A 13,533-nucleotide genomic window follows, 5' to 3' on the forward strand; every position below is an offset into this window, starting at 1 on the left:
ACTATATAAACAGCAACAGGTCAGTTGCTGATCTGGCCTAGATACTGCCAGATAAATAATATCCACAAATCACTAAAAAGAAGACAATATACCAAGAGGCCAGGAAGGTCTAGTTCTTGAAATTAGGCAAAGAGCTATTTTTCTCTGATCTTTCCACATTTCTTGTTTTAAATTCTAATTTTTTGTTTTTGTTTTTTTTTGTTTGTTTGTTTTTGAGTCACAATCAGCAGCACTCAGGAGTTACTCCTGGCTCTCTGCTCAGAAATTGTTCCTGGCAGGCACAGGGGACCATATGGAATGCCGGGATTCAAAACACCATCCTTCTGCATACAAGGCAAACAGCCTACCTCCATGCTATCTCTCCAGCCTCTAAATTCTAATTTTAATCCAAAATGATGAATAAGATCTATCAATACACAAAAAGAAAACTGAATCCCTTTAGATAAAATGAAGTTTTGTGAAATCAAGATTTCTAAAAGACTGACCTATGGTTCTCAAGCCAAAGCAAACATATACATAAATTTGTGTATAATGGTTTCTTGTTTGACACTATAAACTTCCAAAGGAAAGCATTTCTAGAAAATAACTGCTTCCATATCTCTGTTTCACATCACCCAGCTAAGAAAATAGGTGAACTGAGAAACTATAAACAATTTCATATCAATCAATGCCATGCCTTGACTTTCCAAAAGAGGGAGATATAGCTCCATTACCACAAATGTCTGGGTTTGATACATAAGTGATTATTCAAACACAATTTATTGAGTTACTGAAATGAAATAATTTGAACAAAAAATCTTTAAATTATGTGTTTACTTTTGCCTTATGATTTTAATTGCCTAAAGAGCACAGTTAAATCTATGAAAAATATCATGATCCACAATAATAAAATCGAAGTGGCTTCAATTCTCTTACAGAACTTTCCAAACTTTGCATCAAATCATGTTAGAAAAATATGTCAGAAATATAACAGGATTTGGGTATGAAAAAACCCACAGATTTTATAGTTACTAAATTGATGGGTTTGCTTATTATTTGAAAATTAAGTACTATCCAGCAGAGTAACAGAAAGAATGCAACCCATTTCTTGAAGTGAATTGTAAATGTATTAATATCAGATGCTATACTCTAAATGTATGGTAAGATTACTTTATAAAAATTGTACTTTATAAAATAACATATCTTTTTAAAAAGTACTTTTAATTATTTAGAAAGAATATAATCTAGTCTCTATAATAAGAAAAAACTATACAAGTCAATAAATAAAAAAAAACTAAAAGGAAAGACATATTTGAATAAAAAGCAGCACAAAGACAGTTTGGCCATTCTTTACAGGTTTTCAATGCACTGATACTAGAATTCTAGCCCTGGTATCCATAATGCCTCCCCAGAAGCCCTCGAACACCACCAGGGTGGCCTAGGGTTATATGAAACCACAAAATAAATCGCAGATATGAAACTCCACTTCCTCAATCTCTAGTTTTATCCCACCTGGCTATCTGAATTTCAGTATCATAGGGATCAATACCTGGGTCCTGAATTCTATGTGGGAGGCTCCCCAAAATAAACAAAACCCAAAATATTTTTCAAGATAGCACTGGGACCAATAAAAGAAACATCAAGTTCTATACCAAATTCTAGATTTGATATATTATAATTCTTCCTGATAAAAATGCCATTCTTTGGAAAGCATATAGCACAAAGAATATAAATTTTCCATATATATATATATATATATATATATATATATATATATGTATAGATAACCTAAATATATAAAACCTATAAATATAAGCATTTATACATATGCATTTAAATCAAAAATACAAATAGGCAAAATCAGCTGAAAACAGAACATCTATCTATTCAGGATGCTATTTACCATATTTATGTTATCTACATTCTTTGCTATTTTAGCTACATTTACATAGTCTGTTTCTCTCAAACAGCATGTGGCCAAATCACCAATATCCTACACATTTCAAGTAGGACTCAGTAAACTGATCATTACAGATCTCCTAAATTTAAATGAAATCAGTATATTGCAGAGAGGATAGAGTGTGAGGTAATAACGTTTGGCTTGATTATTGTTTTAGTCAATTAGGACAATGGACAAGAGAATTAATCTAATCTACATCTACTTTAATAAACTGAAACTAGAAAGAATTATACTAGCTACACCTCCCAAGACTGTGAAGCAAGGATTAAACCAGAGCAAGTAGTACTGAAATGAAGTGCCTAAAATAGTAACTCAGTTATACTGAATTTGAAAACAATTCATTTAAACTACAATGCTCAAACAATTTAAACTCATCAAAGAAAAAAAATGTATCTAAGGGAGATGAGCAATAAACTCAGGAAAATATGCTATCATTAAAGACATTATTAAGCTGCTAATACTATCATTCATTTTGCAAGTATAGATAATATATTTTGTGAAAATCAAGACCTGTGTTTTGTGGGCTCAGCCCTGAATTATCACGGAAAGGTACATGGTCCTGATGAAGATAAAACTTCTCTTAATACATTGTTCCTAAGTAAAATGAGACTATCAAACAAAGACAATCATCTCTAAGGTGACAATAATAAAAGGCAAACTTTTTTAATCCTTCCTATTTTATGGAAGCTTCATAACTAAGGAAGATTCATTAAGTCACTCATGACTGTAGACTGGGTGCAATCTCTAGATCTAATCCCTTCCTGGAGCTGGAGCTCTGGAAGTAAAATTAATGGTTCCAGCTATCTAATCACAAAATAGGTTCTCTAGAAAATCTTCATTTTGAGGGGGAGGGGTGCACTTGGCTGTGCTCAGAGGTTACTCCTGGCTCTGCACTCAGAAATCACTCCTAGCAGGCTCGGGGGACCATATAAGATGATGGGGATTGAAGCTGGGTCTGTTCCAGGTTAGCAACACGCAAGGTAAATGCCCTACCACTGTGCTATCACTTCAGCCCCAATCTTCTGTTACTTCTGAAAGATATGTCTGGGCTGCAGTGATAGTACAGTGGGTAAGGTGCTTATTTGCCTTACAAAAGGTCACCCCAGGTTCAATTCCTGGCACCCCAGATTTTTAACCAAATCCTACCAGGAATGATCCCTGAGTGCAGAGCCAGAACTCTCTGAGCAAAAACAAGTGTGGACAGAAACAATGAACAGACCAAAATTCATCTCACTTCACATACTTCAAGATAATAATTAGTACTATAACTAATGCTAATTTAGCTATAAATTTTTATCACATTCAACAGTAGAGAATGCCAAGGTTTGAAGGAGCTCTGAGTCAGGACCAAACATGTATGAGAAATATATATTTGATCAACAAAATAACCTGAAACATTTCCTCCAAATCATAACTCTTCTAGTAGGTAATGATGGTTTATAGTTAAAAACATGAATCCAACATGAATTAAAAACATTAAAAACATGAATCCAACACCTCATTAAAAAGATCATACATCATGATCAAGTGGGATTCATCCCAGGAATGCAAGGTTGGTTCAACATACGCAAATCAATCAACATTATACACCACATCAACAACATGAAGGACAAAAACCACATGATCATATCAATCGATGCAGAGAAGGCGTTTGACAAAATCCAACATCCGTTCATGTTAAAGACACTCAGCAAAATAGGGTTAGAAGGCACCTTCCTTAAGATAGTTACAGCTATTTATGAAAAGCCTACAGCCAACATTATACTTAATAGCGAGAAACTAGAAGCATTCCCACTAAGGTCAGGAACTAGGCAAGGCTGTCCACTCTCTCCACTCTTATTCAATATAACCTTAGAAGTCCTAGCAATAGCAATCTGACAAGAGAAGGGAATCAAAGGAATTCAAGTAGGGAAAGAGGAGCACAAGCTAGCTCTATTTGCTGATGATATGATGATATACATCAAAAACCCTAAAGAATCCACAGAAAAACTACTAGAAACAATCAACCAATACAGTAAAGTGGCTGGATACAAAGTCAATACACAAAAGACAGTAGCGTTTTTATATACAAACAATGAAGTTGAGGAGAGAGAGATTAAAAATACAATTCCATTTAAGATAGTATCAAAAAATATCAAATACCTAGGAATCAACCTTACAAGAGAAGTGAAAGATCTATACCAGGGAAACTTCAAAACACTTCAGAAAGAAATTGAAGATGATCTAAAGAAATGGAAGAACATCCCATCCTCATGGATAGGTAGAATTAACATAGTCAAAATGACTATTTTACCCAAATTGCTATATAGATTTAATGCAATCCCTATCCAAATCCAGACACAATTCTTTAAAGAAATAGAACAATCAATTATAAAATTCATTTGGAACCATAGAAGACCCAGGATAGCTAAACACATTCTGAAAAATGAGAAGTTGGGAGGTATCTCCTTACCTAACTTGAAACTATACTATAAAGCCATAGTAATAAAAACAGCATGGTACTGGAACAGAGACAGGACCTCAGACCAGTGGATTAGAACAGAATTCCCAGACATAAACCCCCAGATATACAGCCAACTAATATTTGATAAAAGAGGCAAGAATATGAAATGGAACAAAGAAAGCCTATTCAACAAATGGTGTTGGTACAACTGGAAACTCATATGCACGAAAGTGAAAATCGACCCATATCTCACTCCTTATACAAAAGTCAACTCAAAATGGATCAAAGATCTGGAAATCAGACCTGAATCTATAAAGTTTATCGAGAATAAAATAGGCAGAACACTCGAAGACCTTTATATTAAAAGGGTCTTTGAGAATGGAGCACCAATGGCAAAAACGTTAGCATCAACTATAAACAAATGGGACTATATCAAACTAAAAAGCTTCTGCATGGCAAAAGAAACCCTACTTAATGCAAGAAGACAGCTAACAGAATGGGAAAAAAATCTTTTCACTTGATATATCAGATAAAGGGCTGATATCTAGAACATACAAAGCGCTCAGAAACCTGAGTCCTTCAAAACCAAACGAAGCCATAAAAAAATGGGGAGACGAAATGAATAGACATTTCTCTGAGGAAGAGAGAAGGATGGCCAACAAACACATGAAAACATGCTCACCTTCACTCATCATCAGGGAGATCCAAATCAAGACAACAATGAGATACCACCTCACACCAGTGAGGTTGGCTCACATCAAAAATAATGGGAACAACCTTTGTTGGAGAGGATGTGGTATGAAAGGAACTCTCATTCATTGCTGGTGGGAATGCCCCTTGGTCCAACATCTATGGAGAAAAGTCTGGAGAGTGCTCAAAGAACTCAGAATTGAGCTGCCATTTGACCCAGCAATTGCTCTCCTAGGCATATATCCCCAAGATGGAAGGACATTCATTCCAAAATACATATGCACCCCACTATTTATTGCAGCACTCAGTATAATAGCCAAATCTTGGAACCAACCTCGATGTCCAACAACAGATGAATGGATCATTAAGATGTGGTACATATATACAATGGAATATTACATGGCAGTTAGAAATGACACAATCACAGACTTTGCAGCAACGTGGATGGACCTAGATCATGTTATGTTAAACGAAGTAAGTCAGAAGACAAAAGAAAAACACAGAATGGTAGCACTATTCTGAAACACCTAGAATACATAAAAAACAAAAAAAGGACATTGAAGAAGCATAACTGCTAGAACCACAAAGAAAGACTCCATAAACTCCATTCCCTGATCTGCACAGCCACCAAGATCTCTAGAAACAGGTCTGATTTTACCATCCAAGATAAAGTAGAAGTCTTCCACATACCACGAAAGCAGCAAGAGGAGAATAAATGATCTATTTTTTTGACGTCTTTATTTTGGTGTGGAGATTACGGTTGATGTCTCCAATATTATTTTATTTTATTTTGTTTTGTCTTTCTCTTTCTTTTTTGCACTTGAGTATGATTTGATTTTAGAACCGAGATTATTGTGTGGTGCCTGTCTTTATTGTTGTGGTGCTTATCGGTTATTTAATTCGATATTTTTTTTGTGTGTGTGTGTGTGTATTGTTGTGGTATTTTAATTACTTTTTTCACATCCTCTCTCAAACTGAGGTTGGAAGCCTCTAGACAGGACTCTGCCTATTTTCAGTATATTTGATTTTTGATTGAGAAGAGGACATATTAGGTGATGGGTATTCCCCTGATTTAATGTGAATATGTACCCAAAATACTACAGTGAAAGATATGTAAGCCATTATGGAAAAAAAAATTGTGTTTTTAATCAGAAACTTTCTTTGACTTACATGTATTATTATTATATTAATTATATTATATGTTATGTTATGTCACTATATTATGTTATATTAGTTTACCTTATTAGGTTAATCAATTTTGTCCTTTAAATGAATTCTTACTTAAAAAAAAAAAAAAACAACTTTAGTTTGCCCTGAAGAAAAAAAAAATAAATAAAAGATAAAATAAGGCCTCCCAATTCTTACCACAGGCTGTGTTCTTTACACTGGCTGTATAGAAAGAGGAGGTACAGTAAAGGCACCCCATATACACCTCAACACAGGCCCCTTGCCGGGTATGTATTGTGAATTGGGGGACAAAAAAAAAAAAAAAAAAAGAAAAACATGAGCTGGTTTTCTCACAATAAATATCAATCATATAATTGGATCTAATCAAATTTATTTTATTTGTACATTTTAACCTATACATATAATTAATGCAATCATTTTTGTATTTTTATTTTATGTGAAAATTAATCCAAATAAAAATCTGTTATATTTTATATATGTATAAATTAATTGTACTTTTATGCAGAAGTTTATGGTATCTCATCCCTGGCCCAGAGCATACAGACTATTTAAAAGCAGATCTAAAATATTAAATACAGTGATTTCATCATTAATCCTCAATTGGAAAAATGTTTCTTTTAATGTACATAGGCCCAGGAAAACAAAATAGTTGAATACGTCTAAATCATAAAAGTTCTATTTTTAAATAAAAATTACTTTAAAAATTTAGTCTAAATTATCAAATATCAAGTAAAATTAACTAAAGACCTCTAATAAAAATGAGTAAACATTAAATGCAAAGCAGCTAGTGTTAGTAATGCAATTATCTAAGTTGATAGTGTATGATATATATATATATGTTAACTACTATATAAATAGGCTGAAACATTGCAAGGATAACACTTGTAGCAAAGGTATCTCTACTGGAATACATTGTCATTAACCATTAGACTAAGAACTTTGTTTTATCTCTATATCATCTGTAAATTATGATAAATTAAATTAGCTCATAATAATAGGTGAATTTCAGTGTCTTGTGTTTCAACATTTACATAAATCACAATAGAACTGTACCAAGTAGTAAATCAATATATATTTGACAGACTTCAGGATTATAAGCAGGAAATGCCAAATTTAATCTGCTGTCTTATTGAAAGTCACTGAAAAAACTATGGGAATTATCTTCTCTGAAATATGAAAGGCTCACTTGGTTTCTGGATGGAAGTAAATATTCTGCAATATGAAAACAGTGGCAGAATTCATCTCAGTGCTCACAGTTTAATATATTTTCTATGATAGGTCTTTTCACATTGATTAGATCTTATTGATTATTCATCTCCAGTCCTTGTGTTTGATTAGTCTCAAAACAACTAGCTATTCTCATTTCCAATATTTCCTTTCTTCATTAAGGATCCACTGTCATTGTGGTACTTTCATTTTCCTCTCATAGTCTCCTTGAGAACAATTGAGTTTTCTTTTAAAAGTGATACAGGAAATTTATCTATGGCTCCAAGATTCTTAAAATATAAATTTTTAAATAAGAAAATCAGATGTCAAAAACATAAAATTTATAAGGATGAATTAGTGCTAGGGTTTTATACACTTTGTGCTACTGTTTCTATAAACATTCATGAATTTCAAATTATTGTTGGAGTACTTCAATAAATATACTAGTGAATTTCAAGTCATTTATCATGCTTTTGGAAGGAAGACAATGCTGATTTATAAACAATTATTACTTACTGCCTTAGTGCACATAGTTATAAGATGATTGGCCTGCTCTCACAGAGTTTGCAAAGAAAAACTATAGCACAATGCAAATGGCTTCTGAACATATGCATGGAAAAGAGATGAGCTGAAACATTTAATTATCAAGGACTGTTTTTACCCTCTGACCAGTTCTGTGACATAAATACTGTTACCTACTGGTTAGGAGAAACTGACAAAAGAGTGCTATGATAGTAATCACTCTCTTAGAAGGTTTATGAAATGCATTGTGTCCACAGGCAGTCAGGCTGAGATCTATATACACTTGCATAATTACCTTATTGCAATGCACAAAAAATCATGGATGAGGCTGGAGAGGTGGCACAGGCATTAAGGCGTTTGCTGTGCACATGCTAACCTAGTGCTGATTGCGGTTCAGTCCTCCCACATCCCACCCATAAGGTCCTCCAAGCCAGGAGTGATTTCTGAGTGCATAGCCAGGAGTAACCCCTGAGTGTCACCAGGTATGGCCCAAAAACAGAAACAAAAATAAAGACAAAAGATACATGGAGTCATTTATACTACAACATATAGGTGACATAGGTACTACTGTAAATCAAAGCTATAGGCTGAGTACACATGGGTAATGTCATATAATGTAAGATTAGATATGCAATGACACACAGTAAAGCACTGACTGTTGTTACTTTACTTATCCTAAAAACAGATAATTTGTTCAGGCAGTTGTGTTAAAAAATTTATAATAAAATCTGTACTTTCAGAGAAAAATACTGTTTCATATTTATTATGAACATGGAAAATAAGAAAATAAAAATCAAATTGAATTATTTGTGAAACTTACATTTCAGCAAGAACCAATAATATAATAGGGCACCATTCCTTTTTGCAAAGGCATATTAAAAAAGGGGAGAAATTTTATGTATAGAAACAAGCTCTTATCTACTATGGATAAGAACTCTTACATTTTATAATACAGGAGCACCTCCCACCCTGAAAATGTGTCATGTGGACCCAACTCGACCTTCCAATCCCAAACCCTAGATCCCAGACATAGAACCGACGTAGTTCCCTGTGACAGTACCAGAAACGAAACTCCCCCTGGGAAATTCCTAATACTGATTTGGCACCAACTTTCATCAGTTTCAATATGACATCCTGACAACTATGGAATGACAACATCTTGATCTAAGAGCAGGTTGTCTTATCTCATCACCTAAGATTAAATCAGAAGACACATCATCCTTTGATCTGTGCAAAAACCAAGATCTCTATCTATAGAAGACTGACTGACAAACATGACTGGGCAGAACCTATCTTGGGACCAATAAGAAAGACCCTAGCCTAGGTTTTGGCCTAGAATATACAAAAACCATGGTCTCTAATTCCAGAGGTCTGACTTTGACCAATGGGGCTGAGCAGAACTTCTGGAACCATAATGAAAGACTCTATCCTAGGCTTCATCCTACAATCTGTGCAAAAACTAAGGCCATTAATTACTGAAGACTGATTACTACAACATTGATGGAACAGAATTTCTAGAACTGTAAAGAATGAAACTATCCTAGGCTTCTTCCTATGGCCTGTGAAAATACCAAGATCTCTAGCTACAGAGACCTGATTTTATCATTCACAACTGAGCAGAAAGTTTCATGGCACCATAAAAAAGACCTTGGGGGTGTGAAAATGAATGTGTATTGAGCCTGTAGTTGTTCCCACGACAGTATGCTTCAAGGACAGAGAAATTCTATATCTTTTAGGCCAAAAGAATTCCCTTTCTAATTTTCTCAATATTTACTGTACCTATGCCAAAAATAAATAAACAAAAAAGAAGCACAAACCCTTACCAGACCAGTCCTCCTTCCTCTTTTTATTTGTTGTTGTTGTTCTCATGGTTATTATTTGATTGTTATTTCTTTGTTGATGTGTTTTCTGTAGTTACTGATTTTGGTTTTTCTGCTTGTTTTTTGATTATTTGTTTTGTTTTAGAGTTTTTTGTTTGTTTTGTTTCATTATATTATTTCTTTTCTCCCTTTCTTCTTTTGAATTGCTATTTATAACCTCTAGATGGTCTCCTCCCAGTTATTTTTTCCACTTTTTTTTTTCAAACAGAACCACATAACTTGAATAATCTTGTTCTGCCTCATAAATGGGGTGGGGATGTGTAGGGTGTGTGAATGGATGGTACCAAGACTAAACTGTTGGATGAACACTGAGTCAAAATAAAAAATGACCAGACTTAAAGACGTTTTAAACCCAAAGTCTATGACAACAGAATCGATGCCCAATCAACAGCAAAATTATCTACCTAATGTAACTGAAACATATTAAGGCCCTTTTATCATCTTTAATATTTTGAAACTTTAATCCAAAATATATTTTAGGTAAAATATATTTGGAGAACATAAGGCTTATTTCAACAAGATCCAACATATTCAAGGTTGATGTAAAAATTTAATCAACTTCCTCAATTTAAAAATTTAAGTTTTAATTTAGTTTAAATAAATTTAATTCACTTAAATTTAATTTTTCTCTAGTTAACAACACTGCTCATGATAAGTTTTATGCATGCAACTTGACAACACCCCATCTTCTACCAGAGTGTGCACCTCCCTTCACCATTATTTCAGGGTCCTCCTCTCATCCTATTCGGTCACCACAGAATACTGCTGTGTTTTCAATTCAGTAACCACTTATCACTCAGGGATCACTCCTGGTAGGCTCAGAAGACCACATGGGATACTAGGAATTGATCTCAGATCAGTGGCATGCAAAGCAAGCTCCTTACCCATTATTTTGTGTGTCCAACTCAGAATTATTTTTTTTTACATTTTTGGGCCATATCCATTAGAGCTCAGAGATGCCTGCTGACTCTGTTGAGAAATCGCTCCTGGAAAGCTTAAGGAAATGTATTGGATGCTAGGGATGGAGTGCAGGTTATTGTGGGTGCAGAGTGACTGCCCTACACACTATACTATAACTTTGGCCCCCAAGCTCAGAATTTCAAGCTGTTTTAATAGTTATTTCAAGAACGTAATGCTAGATGTCAATAAAAGTTTATTTTCAGGTACTGGTATCTCTATTTGTTAGCCATTTATTTTGCTTCTTTACATACCACATATAGAAGAGGTTCTGTAATTGTTCTTCTCCTGACTAATGTCACTCAAGATGATATTTACCAGATCTAGCCACATAGAGGCAAACTGCATGATTATATCTACTTGTAAGTCAAATAGTAGTCCTTTTTGTATGGGTAACACCATCTCATTCACCAATCATCTGTTCTTAGAAACCTGAATTGTTTCCATATTTTGACTATGGCAAATGGTGCCATAATGAACACAGATTAACATGTATCTTTAGAAAAAGTAATTGACAGTCCCACAGAGACTAGTTCAGCTATATATAAACAGCCAATCATCAACACTAAAACAAAGTCTATGAAGCAGAGTAAGAAAAGCCTCTTTTACCATGATGTTGAAAGAACTGGTCAGACATGTAAAAAAATAAAAAAAAAACTAAGACTTCAATCTCACATCTATATAAAAGTCTATTTGAAATAAATTAAATGTCCCATATTCATTTATAAATTTATAGAGAATATCGAGGAAAATATAGACAAAATATTTTATTGCACTGAATCCAGAGGCAACTTTAATGATGCAATGCCATTTGCCAAAAGAAAAGAGAGCAAAGATTTTAAAATATTGGAATATAAAAAACAAGCTTCTGCTCTAAAAAGAAATGATGATCAGCCATGGCAAATACTGGAGAAATATATCTGCTCAACCCTAATATAGAAAGGTTAAAATCCAAGAAATATATATATATATATATATGTATATATAATAAACCCATGAGAAAAAAATGGATAGAGGGGCTGAAAAAGAGTGGAGTACTTACTCTAAGCACAGCCATCACTGGTTTAATCCATTGCATCACATATGGGAAGTCCAACCCCCATCAGGAGTGATCTCTGAGCAAAGAGTCAAGAGTAAGCACTGAACACAGCAAGATGTGCCCCCTCCTCCAAGTAAGGAGTAAAAATGAGCAGAAGTTTCCTCAACAATGGCATGCTGATGGCCAATAAGTATAAGATGTATAATATGTTTTGCTTTTTTTAATCAGGGAAATACATATTAGAACAAGATGTCATCTAATACCAGTGACATCAGCACATATTTTAAAAAAATACCTGTTATTTGAATGTAAGAAAAATGGAACCTCCATCCTCTACTGGTGTGAATGTCTACTGGGCGAATTTTTTTGGAAAATAGTATGTATGGATATTTATTATAAAACTAAGAATTTAATTCCAGATGACCCAGCAACTTGGCATCTTGGCATTCACCCCACTTACTAACTTCAAAAAATCTTTATCATATTGCTTAAAATATCAGATATTCTGTTCACTAATTATTATGACTTTGCAAATAAATGACTACTTATACTCTTTCCATCTATCTGATGTTCATACAGAATCTCTCATGGAAAAAGAGTGAATGTTTAAATGCTTAACAAAACTGTTTATATCAGTACAAAAAAAAGTTAAGGTCTGAGTTGATTTAGTTTGGGAAGAAGGACCTTAATTAAAAATATCGGGGCCGCGAGGTGGCGCTAGAGGTAAGATGTCTGCCTTGCAAGCACTAGCCAAGGAAGGACCATGGTTCGATCCCCTAGTGTCCCATATGGTGCCCCCAAGCCAGGGGCAATTTCTGAGCGCTTAGCCAGGACTAACCCCTGAGCATCAAATGGGTGTGGCCGAAAAACAAAAAACAAAAACAAAAACAGAATATTGGTCCCAGAATTGTATACCCATCTCACTGTCCAATGAATTTTTTTTTGGAAGACTACCTGTTTATTATTTTGTCTCCCTGAAAAATCAAGAGGTACCAAACAGATGAAGGGGGTGTTCATTTTTTTTAAATATAATTTTTATTTTGATCATAGTGGTTTACATGTTGTTGACAATAATATTTTAGTTAAATATTTACATAAGATCTGGGGGGTATTCCCATCACCAAATTGTCCTCCCTACACCTCCGTTTTTGTTCTATCTCCCGTATCCTCTTCCCTCACCCCCAGGGCTGCTAGAAATAATGGTTACTTTCATGCCCAATTTTCTGATTCAAGTAAACCAGGTTAAGGTCTGGTTGCTGTCAGTTTTAGATACTGTTAAGTATACTTTCACACCCCTATGTAGCTATATATAAACTCAGTGTTGTCATTAAAATATTTTTCTAACATTTTGCTGAATTGTTATCATACTAAAAATAGCATTAAATACAAGAATGTCATTTTATAAAAACTTGAATAACCTTTAAAAAGTAGCAACATTTTAAAGCTTAGATAAATGTACCCAATTAATTCTAGATTACTTTAAATTTTTACATTCATTTTATCTGTTCAATGTTACAGTTTACAATGATCTATAGTATACAATATAATGACTCTTTAGAGGAGTTTGGGCCACAACTGGCAATGTTCCTGGCTCTGCATTCAGAAAGTATTCTAGGGGATGCTTGGGAGACTGTATTAGATGCTGGGAATAGAATGCAAGTCAGCCATA

At 34.1% G+C, this 13,533-nt stretch overlaps 1 protein-coding gene and 1 non-coding gene across 2 annotated transcripts in view; one reads left to right on the plus strand and one right to left on the minus strand.

Annotated features, from left to right (window-relative positions):
- GBE1 (1,4-alpha-glucan branching enzyme 1) overlaps nucleotides 1-13,533 on the minus strand; it is a 320,203-nt gene that overhangs the window by 174,394 nt on the left and 132,276 nt on the right. The gene's annotated exons all lie outside the window — the stretch shown is intronic.
- On the plus strand, nucleotides 6,421-6,553 carry LOC126026337 (small nucleolar RNA SNORA51). Its single transcript, XR_007501630.1, has one exon. It is a non-coding gene; the product is annotated as a small nucleolar RNA SNORA51 (small nucleolar RNA).

The sequence above is a fragment of the Suncus etruscus genome, chromosome 13 (assembly GCF_024139225.1).
Source record: "Suncus etruscus isolate mSunEtr1 chromosome 13, mSunEtr1.pri.cur, whole genome shotgun sequence".
Taxonomy (NCBI): Eukaryota; Metazoa; Chordata; class Mammalia; order Eulipotyphla; family Soricidae; genus Suncus; species Suncus etruscus.